The sequence below is a fragment of the Triturus cristatus genome, chromosome 8 (assembly GCF_964204655.1).
Source record: "Triturus cristatus chromosome 8, aTriCri1.1, whole genome shotgun sequence".
Lineage (NCBI taxonomy): Eukaryota > Metazoa > Chordata > Amphibia > Caudata > Salamandridae > Triturus > Triturus cristatus.
In genome coordinates, this window is record NC_140591.1 from 1,434,164,307 (window position 1) to 1,434,175,739 (window position 11,433).

Sequence of the window (11,433 nt, forward strand, 5' to 3'; positions counted from 1 at the left end):
GGCGCCGGGTGCAGGGCTACCTATTGGAGTCGGATCTTCTTACCAGCTCCTGGTTGCGGTTATGGGGGGCCTCCGGATTTAGACTGCAGGCGTATGCCGGAGGCTTGTGGCAGGTCAGGGGTCGCTGGATCTTGGGTCAGGCTCGCCGGGGTGACCTCGTGGTGTTTTTCCACTCGAGATCGGGCCGGGTTCGGTGGGTGCAGAGTGGGCTGGATTTGCGGTTTCTGGCTGCTGCCAGAGGGGGGCTGGAGTGCAGGGGCACCCCGCAATGCGGGGGCTGCTGGGGCCTTTGTTACACCCATGTTACAGGTGAGTAGTCGTGCTTTACAAGAAACCTGATTGATTGATTGTTTGCCACAGTGTAGCATAATCTCCATTTGTGTTGCCAATCTAATTCCAGTGGAGCCATGTTTCCCACTATTCTGTGTTAACTGTCTTCCCTTGCCCTGGGCGGAACTTTAGAATGGTTTGCAGCCTTTGCTAAAAGGTCTCTCCTCCTATCTTCTACCGAATCAGTACATTTCTTTTCTACACTGGTGATGGAACAGGTTAAATTGTGTCGATGCGTATAAGCAGTGTTTAGGGACATAGTGGGTCTAAAAAAAGTGTCCCATTATCTCAGCATTCTCGGCATCTTGGTAACTATTCAAGTGCTTTAGCACTGGAATTTCAGATAGAACTAGATCTTGATTTGAGTAACGATACTGGAAATGACCTTTCCCATAAAATAAACTCTTCAGTAAACTACAGGTAACTCCATCTGTCAAAGGAATATGGTTATATGTAATCACTTCAGCAACTTATTCAGGTAATTGCATACAAATGTAGCAATCCCTAGAATCCATATTGTCAATGCATTCATATAATAGTTTTGTGCACTAATCTCCTCTAGAAGCATCCATATATACGTTTTTCTCATTTAAAGCAGGCAAACTAGTACTAGTAGGATTAGGCTTTTGCGGTGTGGGGGAATCTAGGCTCATCATCATGTGGATGATGTGGTAGACTCCACATTATAAGCAAGATAACTAATACTACTGTGGCAACAGCAAGCACTCTGGCACACACACGTTTGCATTTAAGGGATTTCGTAATAGGCTCCATGAGTTCACTAAAGACAGATCATTAGCTTTAGGACATTGCAGCACACTTATTTCTTTCAGTTAATTCTTTCACTTGGCACAAGCAGCAAAGCACAGTTCAAATGCTTTCTTCAAAGTTTAAGGTTCAACTTAGTCAATGTGTGAGAAAGTGCCCTCTTTTTGCATGGTCACCCCCACCTTTTTAGGTCTCGCCTTGCTATCGCGTAAGCGATTGCAAAGCGAGACTAATGTAAGGGGCTCCCAAAAGTGCTCCGAAAAGCGGATTGCCATGCAATCGGTTTGGCATCGCACTTCAAAGGGTCCGCTCCCCCGCCTGGAATGCGCTCCCACGCCCCCACCAAGCGTGCGCGCCACGCTCCGCCGGGCTTGTCTTGTTAAATGTTGTTTTCAAGAAGTACTTCTGTATTCTATCATGGCCACTTTTGTTGAAATTTTCTGAATAATGAGGCCATTGCATTGTAGCCTCTTCTGTTTCTTTTGCTTCTGGTTCATCAGGCACTTGTATTGATACGTTCTGTTAAAGTGCTCTGATGGCTAACGGCCATGTACGTGCTACAAACAAAATAACATCAATAAATAAATCAGACCCTTCGTTGCCCCCCCTTTTATGTTTCTGTTGCTTTTCCTTCATTTGATCCTTTATAATTGTTTCTTCTGTTTCTATTTCATCAGACCCGGGTTTTAATGTCTGGATGAAGTAAACATTCTCGACTCATCCCAATGCTTCATCGGTGAATACCGGGGCAGGAGAGGCATTGCTACATTATAACAGGGGCATTTGGTGACTAAACTGCATAATAGAGACATTTCTCTGTAGTCTCACTTTTACTTCGACTGTCACTCTTTCGACTGCTTCCTGCAGTGTGTCCGGACACCAGGCAACGGGGAAGTGTGAGTCACCGAGATCAAGGCGCGGTTGTTCGTTATCTGCAGCCAGTTGCTTTTACCACAGAAAGAGATGAAGGCTGTTTGTAAATACTTTTATCTGATTTGCAGCAGAGCGTACGCGGCCGTGTTAACTCAATGCACCAAGACACGGCTCTGTTTACAGGCAGGTCCCTTTCAACAAAGCCTGAATCCACACAGTATTGTGAAGCATGGAGAGATGTGGACTTCTGCTCACAGAAGCCCCTGTCCCCAGAGAAGTTGTACTCATGGCTCACACGGTTCGGTTGTGGTCTTCGTTGCCCTTCACTTTTGTTCTGCTTGTGGCTGCGTTTGGGGCCTGTGCAAGCCCCTCTGTGCAGGTCGTGTTTGTTGTTACAAACGCACAGATATCTTCGACACAAATGAAAGCAGCTACTTTCTGGAATTGCTCTTCCCTGGTTGCTCGGCGATTTTGCAGCATACCCGAAACTAGATAAAGGAAGGTGTTCAGGATCACTATGCGAGTGAATATTCCGCCGCTGAACTCTATTGACAAACTTCACGCATACTTGCTGGTTAAATTGGGAAGAAAGGAATGCAAAAATAGACACTTCACTCGCGTTGAGGAACTGGGCGTGAAAGGAACTGGTAGTGCTGCATTTTTGCCGGAGACTGTGAAAACCATGCACTATTTGGTGCATCACCCGGACACCTCGGGTTTTGGTGCTGTTTAAGCAGCTACGTTCAATTACCCGTGTTGTCTCCTCACAAATACCCCTGAAACTGTTTTGAGGTGGCCACTTCAGCGTGCTGGTTATTTTTTTCTTAAAAAGAAAAATAATAGCAAACATAAATCCGCCACGTTTTCTTCTTTTAGGGCTTGGTTTAGTCAAGAACTTTTTTGGGGATATAAATATACGTACTATACATAATTATATAAAGTGCCTTTCAGTTTATCCTCTTCCCCCATTAGTCTGCTGTAGTATAATTCCCATTTTACTTTTTCCACCACAGCATGCAGCATAGGACACTGGGTCAGTAGCCCCCTTCAATGTCAGGAAATTACTGGGGCAGTGTGTGGTTTTAAATTAAAACACATATTTTGGCTTTTAGGCAATGCTTGTTTTACATAGAAAGGGGCCCAGCAGCTCCTCAAAAACTACTAATGGGCTGTTCAAGTGTCCGGTGTCATTCATACAAAAAACACTCGCAAACAAAATAAGAATTTGAAAATCCAAATGGTCAACAGCCAGTGCCAATACTATTGGCTTTGCCCATGCTTGATTTTTTTTTTGTGCTCTATGCTTGCAGTAACAATTAAAAGAAAATTTAAAGAAAATGGAACTATCCAAAGCCTAACCTAATGGTTTCCAAACCCTATTTTGAATATATTTATACCTTTTTAGCTCAGAAAGTGAAAGAGCAGCATATATGACAGCAAAATCTATTAAATGTATTCTTTGTAAAAAAAAAATGTTTGGGCTATTGAAGGATTTTTGCAAAGCACTTGTTTGTTTGATCCTTCTTTCTTCTTATTTTGACTGTCATATTTCGGGTGTGCAGCTGAATCCCCTTTTAAAACTGTCGATTAAGGATCTTACCATGTAGTTGTTTTACAGTCTTCTAAGACGCTGCTTGGTTCCAAGCATTGTTTCAGGGGTATCAGATGGAGCACTGTATTATCTATTGCTATAAATTCTCAAAGTGCTGACGTAAATAGATAGATTTGAATGCGTAATATTAACTGATTATTTATATTCTAATTCTGGACATTTAGCAATATGGTGTGTCCTGCAATGTAGATTCTGAAAGAACTGATGAGGTTTGGTTAATCAAGGCAGTGTTATGTTTAGCTTACTGGCAGCTTTTAGCTGTGTGTTGAATGCTTATTGTAGATAGTACTAATACCGACATTGGGCTTATTGCCAGCTATTGCTTAATATTCATTGCCTTTGTTGTCACTCTCATTTGCTTGCTTCTTAGTCAGTGGCTTTCCTTCCTTTTCTTGCATTTGACCTCCTCTGGGGAATGGCTTCTTTACCATTCTTTTGATTGGGTGGCGTCTGTCCTTTCACTGCTCACATTCAGGAAACTTTTTTTTTCTTTAGCACTCTATGACAGTGCATGTATTTCCTCCTTCAAATACCGCCCACCCCATGTGCTCCATATTGCTTTCTCTTCCTCCTACCCCCACTTCTTCCATTACCAGCCTTTCTTTTTTGTTTAAAAAAATATATATTTACTTCCCACTACCCCTAACACCCCCACTTCAAGCTTCTCTGTTGCTTCCCTGTATTGCTTTCTTCACTTGTACCGCAAGCCCTCCTGTTGTGGTCCTCTACACTTTTTGAAATAGTTGTTTTAGAGTGCCTTGCTGCAATAATTTGCTGCTGGGAACTCCAAAGTTCGTAAATGCACCCTGTGCATGTTTAAATCTCTTTTTTTAAATACTCCAATTGATTTACCAAGTGGGACCAGTACATTAAAAAAAATGGAGACTGTGTGACGTCAATGCACTAGTCGACTATTTATTTCAAAAAACAACTTTTTATTGGGTTTTTGCATTACAACAAGCAATCATACATGACAAGTCATTGATTACTGTACAGCATTGATGTATCAATGAGAAATGACAGCTTCCATAGGCACAAGTATATCATGTAAAGCTACGACTTGGAGGACTTCCAGGTATGTTGATCGCCCTTTGGCTGAGTGCTTGGTGCCAGCAACCTTTCATAGGTAGTGTTGTTAATTCAGAACTGGGAGTGAACTGTTGGGTGCTAGTTGGGGAAAGGGGGCAAATGTGTCTGGATTTGTTAACAGCGACAGAGTGGATGGTTTTGGGCATGGGAGAGTGTGGGTGGGTCACTCAGTGTGTAAGATGGTAGAGGAGGCAAATAGAGGTTGAGGGATGATAGGAGTCGTGAGTGGAAGTTTGGGGCTTGGGAGGAGGGCACGCATGAGCGAGTAGATGGGCCATCGTCTTCATGGGGGCAGGTCATCGTTGTCGGTCATTTGCCGGAACTAGATGAGCAGGGCTGTCCATTGTGGAGACATAGTCTGCCGGTGTATTCAGCGGTACTCCTCAAATTGGAGGGCTCCCTCCTCCGCAGCTCCCCATTTGCACACTTCAGTGCATTGGCCCACCATAGTGGCAGGAATGTACATCATTGCATTTCTGGTTTTTTCTCTCTTCAATGCTGCACAGCATCGGCAAAAAATAACGTCAGTAGGTCAGAATGATGACACCTATTGGCTTTGCCAGTGCTTGTTTTAGGAGAGCTGCTACCAGGCTCTCTGTTTTCTTGGCAATCATGTTTTCTTTCATGGTACTCGATTTTTTACAGGCATGTACTTTTACATGTGCCAGAATTGCATGTTAGTGATTGCATTTTACTTCCTTTGCCTTGCTAAAGACAGAACAATTCTATGCAGACCTTCTCTTCCAGTGATCTCTTCCCATCTCCAGGAAGTTCCCAAACGAAGCCAAATCCTAAACAGCGTCATGTCATGTAGTCCCGGTTAGCTGGTACCCTGCAGTTGCCGTGGTGATGCTAGACAACAGTGACATGCCCTGGCCGGGAAAAAGATAATCAGAAGATGGTTGACTAAGCTCGTCTTTTAAGATCATTTTGCAAAATTGTTGTGGTAGCAAAAGTGACATCAGATCCCCTTTGACCTCTGATTACATCGCAGGAAGCGAAGCATAACATTTGACTAGCCATGACAAAACAAAAAATATTTTAAAGCAGTTTGATTTTATTTCCAGGCAGTGACTTGCTGATAAACAGTGCACGATAAAAGGCACAACCAACTTGCTGCCAACTACCAACAAGCATTTGCAATGCAATAGGTCTCGCATTTACGCGAGTTTGAGCTATTGACATTGTAAATGACAATGCATTTATCTGTTTTTAAAACTTAAATAAAAGGCAGTCATTTGCAATGTCAATAGCTCAAACTCGCGTAAATGCGAGACCTATTGCATTGCAAATACTTGTTCCAAACTGTTTATGTACTTTGACTAAGGGTACCCTGGGTTCCTGCCAATCAGGTAGCCAAGGCCGATGCTCTTTCACTAAACTGAATTGAGACAAAACCCAATTGGCACTCTTTGGCCATGTCAGTCCCTTGTAAATGGTACCACATGTACCAAGGGCACTGTGGCCAGGGGAAGGCCTCTAAGGGCTGCAGCACTTATTGTGCCACCCTTAAAGGCCCTGTACCTTTACACACACATACTGCCACTGCAGGCTGCGTGTTTTGGTGCATAACAAAGTGAAGAGTCGACTTGGCCACATCCCTGTGTGCCATGCCTGCAATCCACTGCCCTGGGATAGGTCAGCCACCCCTCTAGCTGGGTGCACTATACCAGTGGTGATGGTACAGGTGCATGAGCCCTGTATTCCTACAGTGCCGAAGTCCATTCTTAGACATTGTAAGTGCAGTAATGCCATAAAGAGTACATGGTCTGGTAGTTGGTCATTACGAACTCCACAGCTCCATAATGGCTTTACTGAAAACTGGGAAGATTGGTATTGTTGGACTTGGCCCTTATTGTCCAATTTTTTTTCGCTTTTTCCCCTAGCCTTTTACCATGTGTGAAGTAATACCTGCTGCGCAATACACAGGAGGCAGACCTTTGGGTGAGTGCCAGGTTGTCTGAGAGGGCATTGGGGAGTGATCCTGAAGGGAGTGGCTCAGGGGTCTTCCAACCCAGCGAGGTGGGAGAGGTGGAGAATAGCCCAGCTAGGTCCCAGGGAAGTAAGAGGTTTGTAGGGCCTCACGTCCTACCTACAGGAAGGAGTGAGACGGGGAGGTGTCCCGAGGTGCCCCAACCGCAGGCTCAGGGCCTGGAGAGTTCCATAAGTGAGCCCCAGGTTGGGACCCTAGGCTGTCCTGATGTGCCGTCCAGTGAAGGAGATCCCCTAGTGTCAGGAGAACCCGGGGCGACTGTAATCAGAGCTCCAGAGGTTCTGGGGTCAGCTCAGTCACAGGGTTTAGATCCTGGGCTGGGATGCCAGGTTCAGGGGCTGCCTCACCTGGAGGGAGGGGCACTTGTAATCAAGGTCCCTACGGTTTGACTTCCAGGGGTACTTCTACAGGTGGGAGGGTGCGGAACTCTGGAAGGGGGTGCAGAGGGAAGAAGGACATTCCTCTGGCACCGGCTCAGCCACAGGGCTTAGATCCTGGGTTGGGAGACCAGGGACAGGTACTGCCTGACCTGGCGGGTGGTACATCTGTAAGCAGTGTCCCCCCAGAGTTGTCTCCCAGGGGTACTACTCCAGTTGGGAGGGTGCAGAACTCTGGGAGGGGTTGCAGAGGGAGGGAGGACTTGCCTCTGGCACCGGTGCAGCCTAATGGTTTAGACCCTGGGTTGGTGGAGCAGTTGCTTGGTCACGGCCCTGGACTGGGGAGAGTGTTCTGAGTGTGCCTCGCATAGGAAGAGAGGGCGGAACCCCTGAAGTAGAGGTAGGGGGAGGAGAGCCTCGCCCCTGATGGCTGGTCAGCCTGAGGGTGCAGACCCCAGGTGGGAGGACCAGAGGCAGTTTGGAACTGCAAGGAGGAGAAGGAGAGTGGCCAACGGGTACTACGGGCCTGGGGCTACTGCCCCCCACTTTGTGAGACAGCAAAGGCCAGAGACACCCGGATGGCCTAGGGGCCGGTCCTGGCTGCACCTGACTAGAGAGTGCCAGTGGGGTGGCTTAGTTGGTCAAGGGAGGTTCGAGAGAGGGAACCATCGAGTTCCAGAGTGGCGGAGAACCTGCGGGTGCCCCTGCAGTTGCGGGCCTGTGTCCACGTTTTCTCGCCCCAAGCAGGGAAGCCCATCAAGGCATTGATCGGTCTACCCTGGCTTTTGGCTGGTAGGGGGTTGTGTTGGACTTGGCCCTTATTGTCCAAATTGTTTTCGCTTTTCCCCTAGCCTTTCTCCATGTGTGAAGTAATACCTGCTGCGCAATGGCGTGCGCAGATTTATTTGTACTGTTGTGAAGAAATGCTACTTTTAAAATCGACGCCATGGCTGTGTTTGTGCTGCCTGCCTGAGGTGAGTTGCCAGTCTAGTTGTCTGTTTCCCAGCACCCCCAGTTTTTGGAGGGAAGCCTGGCACTGAGGGTGCTCTACACCTCCCCCACAGTGACAGTTGGGACTGAAACTGCCAGGAGCCTTCTGGAAGGTTCTAGCCCTTTCTGGTAGGTGGGAGGAGGGGTGTATATATAGGGGGCTGTGCCACCATGTGCTCAGACAAAGCATGGACCTGACTGTGAGGGGACATACTGCCATCTGTTACCCCTCTGCTGCCCACAGGGCTAGTGAGAGCCCGCTGCTGGAGTAAAGACTGTATGCCAGGGGGAGTGCCACGCTATGAGGGTTGCCTGTTTCCAGGAACAGCTGTCCTATACTGATGAGTGCCCCCTGACTGCGGATCTGACCCAGCATTACCTGCTTGCTCTCCTACCTAGCGCCTCGTGAGCGCTACAACTGTACCCTGCCGGCTGGCTAGCGCCTGGAGAAGAAGAGCGCTATATTGGGCTGGACTGTTCCCCCAGGAGGTGTGGAGCAAGAGAGCTACTTTGCTGTGTGGGACTGTGTGCCTCTGGGCCCTAGCGCCTCATGAGTGCTGCATGTGGAGTGCCAGGAGAGAGAGGCACTATCTTGTTGTCCCTGGAGCGCTAGATTTCCATTGCCCAGGAGGTGAGGAGCACTATCTGTTGTCCCTGAAGCTCCTGGTGAGACCTAGGCCTTGGGAGGACTGTATTCCTGTGGCCAGTGAAGAGGGGAGCGTGGATCCAGTGGCGCTGTGTGGCCCGGGAGAGCTGTTTTATTGTAGAGTGCCGCAGGTGTCCACCCCGCTTTGCGTGTTATTAAAAACAGCGGGAGCCCACCCCGCGTTTCTGCCGCGTTGTTGTGCCCCCCAGCGGGTGCCTACTCCGCTTCATGCATATTTTATGAGCGGGTGCCCACCCCGCAACATGGTGCTTATTGAAGTCAGCGGGAGCCCACCCGCACTTCAAAACTGACAAAAAAAAATCACCGCCGCCGACCCGAGTCCCGGCGCACCTGAAGCGGGTGCTGAGGATCACCGCCGCCGGCCCGGGAGGCTCAGAAGCGCCACGCGGGCTTCCCCGTGATGTCAGGGAGCCGTGCAGCGATTGGCGCCGGCTGGAGCGCCTGAGGGGAAGTCCCGCCCCACAAGGAAGAGAGACCAGAAGCCATCCGGAGCCCGCAGGCCCACGTTGGAGGACCGGGTGATGGTTGCGACGCAAGGAGGAACCGGAGTGGGAGCCCACCCCGCTGGTCCGTGCCCCCGAAGACAGGGGCTAGTGCCGAGAAGAGGTGCTGCTGTCTGTGGGTCTCTCCGTGAGCTGAGGAGAGCCCCGGGTACAGCAGAAGTCATCTGGGGCCTCGTGGGCTCTGCGCTGTAGTCCCAGGTCCCAGGAGGGGGCCCGGGTGAAGCCGAGGGGGGTGCTGTCGTCGGCAGGGCTCCCTGTGAATGGAGGAGAGCCCTGCATGTGTGGAGAATCTGCCGGAGCCTTCCAGTGAAGGTGAGAGAAGCCCCGGGCCGCTCATGAGTGGGGCTCCGTCTTCTGGTGGTGGTGGGGGGAAGTGTCGGGGCACATTACCAGTGCCCGTCCCCTCGGTTGGTCCCTATGAGGGGACGCCAGTGCTCGCGCTGATTTGTGCATCACAGCTGCACCGCGACGGCGGGCAGCTGCAACAGAGGAGGGCCCTTCGTGCCCAGGGCCACAGACTGCACCAGCTGCGCCTCAGAAGCGGGCAGCTGTCACATGAGGGCAGAATATTGTTTTAAGTCTTTCTGGGCATTAGTTTCTGACTTTTGAGTCCCAGAGGAGGGGGCTCCCACGTCCCAGTGTTGTTTTGGGGGCTCCAACGTGACTGTGCTGATCTGATTTGACACCACTGCCCCGCCGGACAGTGGGCAGTGGCAACGGTGGCAGCAAGAGACTGATCTGCCACCTGGGGCCGGGTTGTTTGTGAAGCCAGGTTGTGCCACTGCCCTAGGATAATGCTCCTAGGCTCACAAGTTTAGGCCCATGGTGATAGTGATGATTATGCCTAATGTGCAGGCCTAAGATCCTGTTACGCCTGTTGAGATGCATCTTATTTTTATGCCATGATGTCTACATAACGCAGCTATGCCAAATGCGGTGATCCTCATGATGATGCCCCTACTCATGGTTTTATGCCTAATGTTCTAGGCCTTATGGGTTCTGATGCATAATGAGTTTTCATGCCTGCTGTTTTATGCCTACTGTTTTCCTGCCTTACTGATGAAGCCTGAGGTGTTTGGGCTCATGGCGATGCCTACTGCATGTGATGTTGCCTATTCTGATGCCATGATGTTTTCGTTACAGGATGTGTGGTTTACGCCCTAATGATGCCCCATGCAGATGTTTATGCCTAATGCTATGCCTAAGGTGGTGTTCTACCCCTAAGATGCTAATATGTTTATGCAAAATGGGCCTTTGTCTTATGTATAGTGTACTTATGCTCAGGATGATGCCTAATGCCTTCCCCTAAAGCTGATGGACTCTACATTTATTCCTTGCACTTACCTTTATCCTAGTTGTACCGTGTGATGATTCTGGCAGCGGCCCGATTGGCCCTGCCCTGTAAATAGTCCCCGGTGAATGGTTACCCGGTGCCGGCTGGCACGGAAAATATGCACTTGTGTTCTGCAACCTAATGTGTTTTTATAAATACACCAGTTATTTTTCATGCAACCTGGTGTGGAGTCTCTTTTTGTAGTGTGCCTTGTGTGTCGCCTGTGTGTGCTGCACGGATGCTTTACACATTTCCTCCGGAGTTTGGCCCGCCCGCTCTGCACTACGCTACCCGTGTCTAACAGGTATCAAACTTCTCAGTACATTAAATCCACACTGATGCCAGTGTGGGATTCAATAAAAAATGCGCGCAGAGGGCATCTTAGGGATGTCCCCTGAAATACGACCTATTACTAGTGTCCTGGTTGAATGGCAGCTCGCCAGCTGCCACCAGCAGACAGGTTTCTGGACCCCTGGATCGAGAGCCTACTACTCTCGGGGTCCTGAAACAAAGCACATCCTGGGTGCCAAGCCTCCTTCCCCAGGATGGGCAGGGTCCACGAAGGGGAAGCTTCAAAGGCTTGCCGCCTTTGAGAGATACCCCAGCCATTTGTTGCTCCCAGCAACTGGTCCCCACTGGTTGTGACCCCCACGTTGGGCAGGAGAATCAGCAGGAAAACCCAGTTAAAGGTGTCTGCCCACCTTTGCCAACCCCACCCCTCGGTGGGGGAGGCTTGGTGAAGCACACCTCTCAGTCCCCGCCATCTTGCAGATGGGGGGCCCAAGCTAACCAACCAAAATGAGGCTTATGCCCGCCTCCCAGTGGAGGGTGGCATAATAGGGGGTGCACCCACCCCAAGGAAGGGGCCCATTGGTCCCAATCTGTACCTACCTCTAAC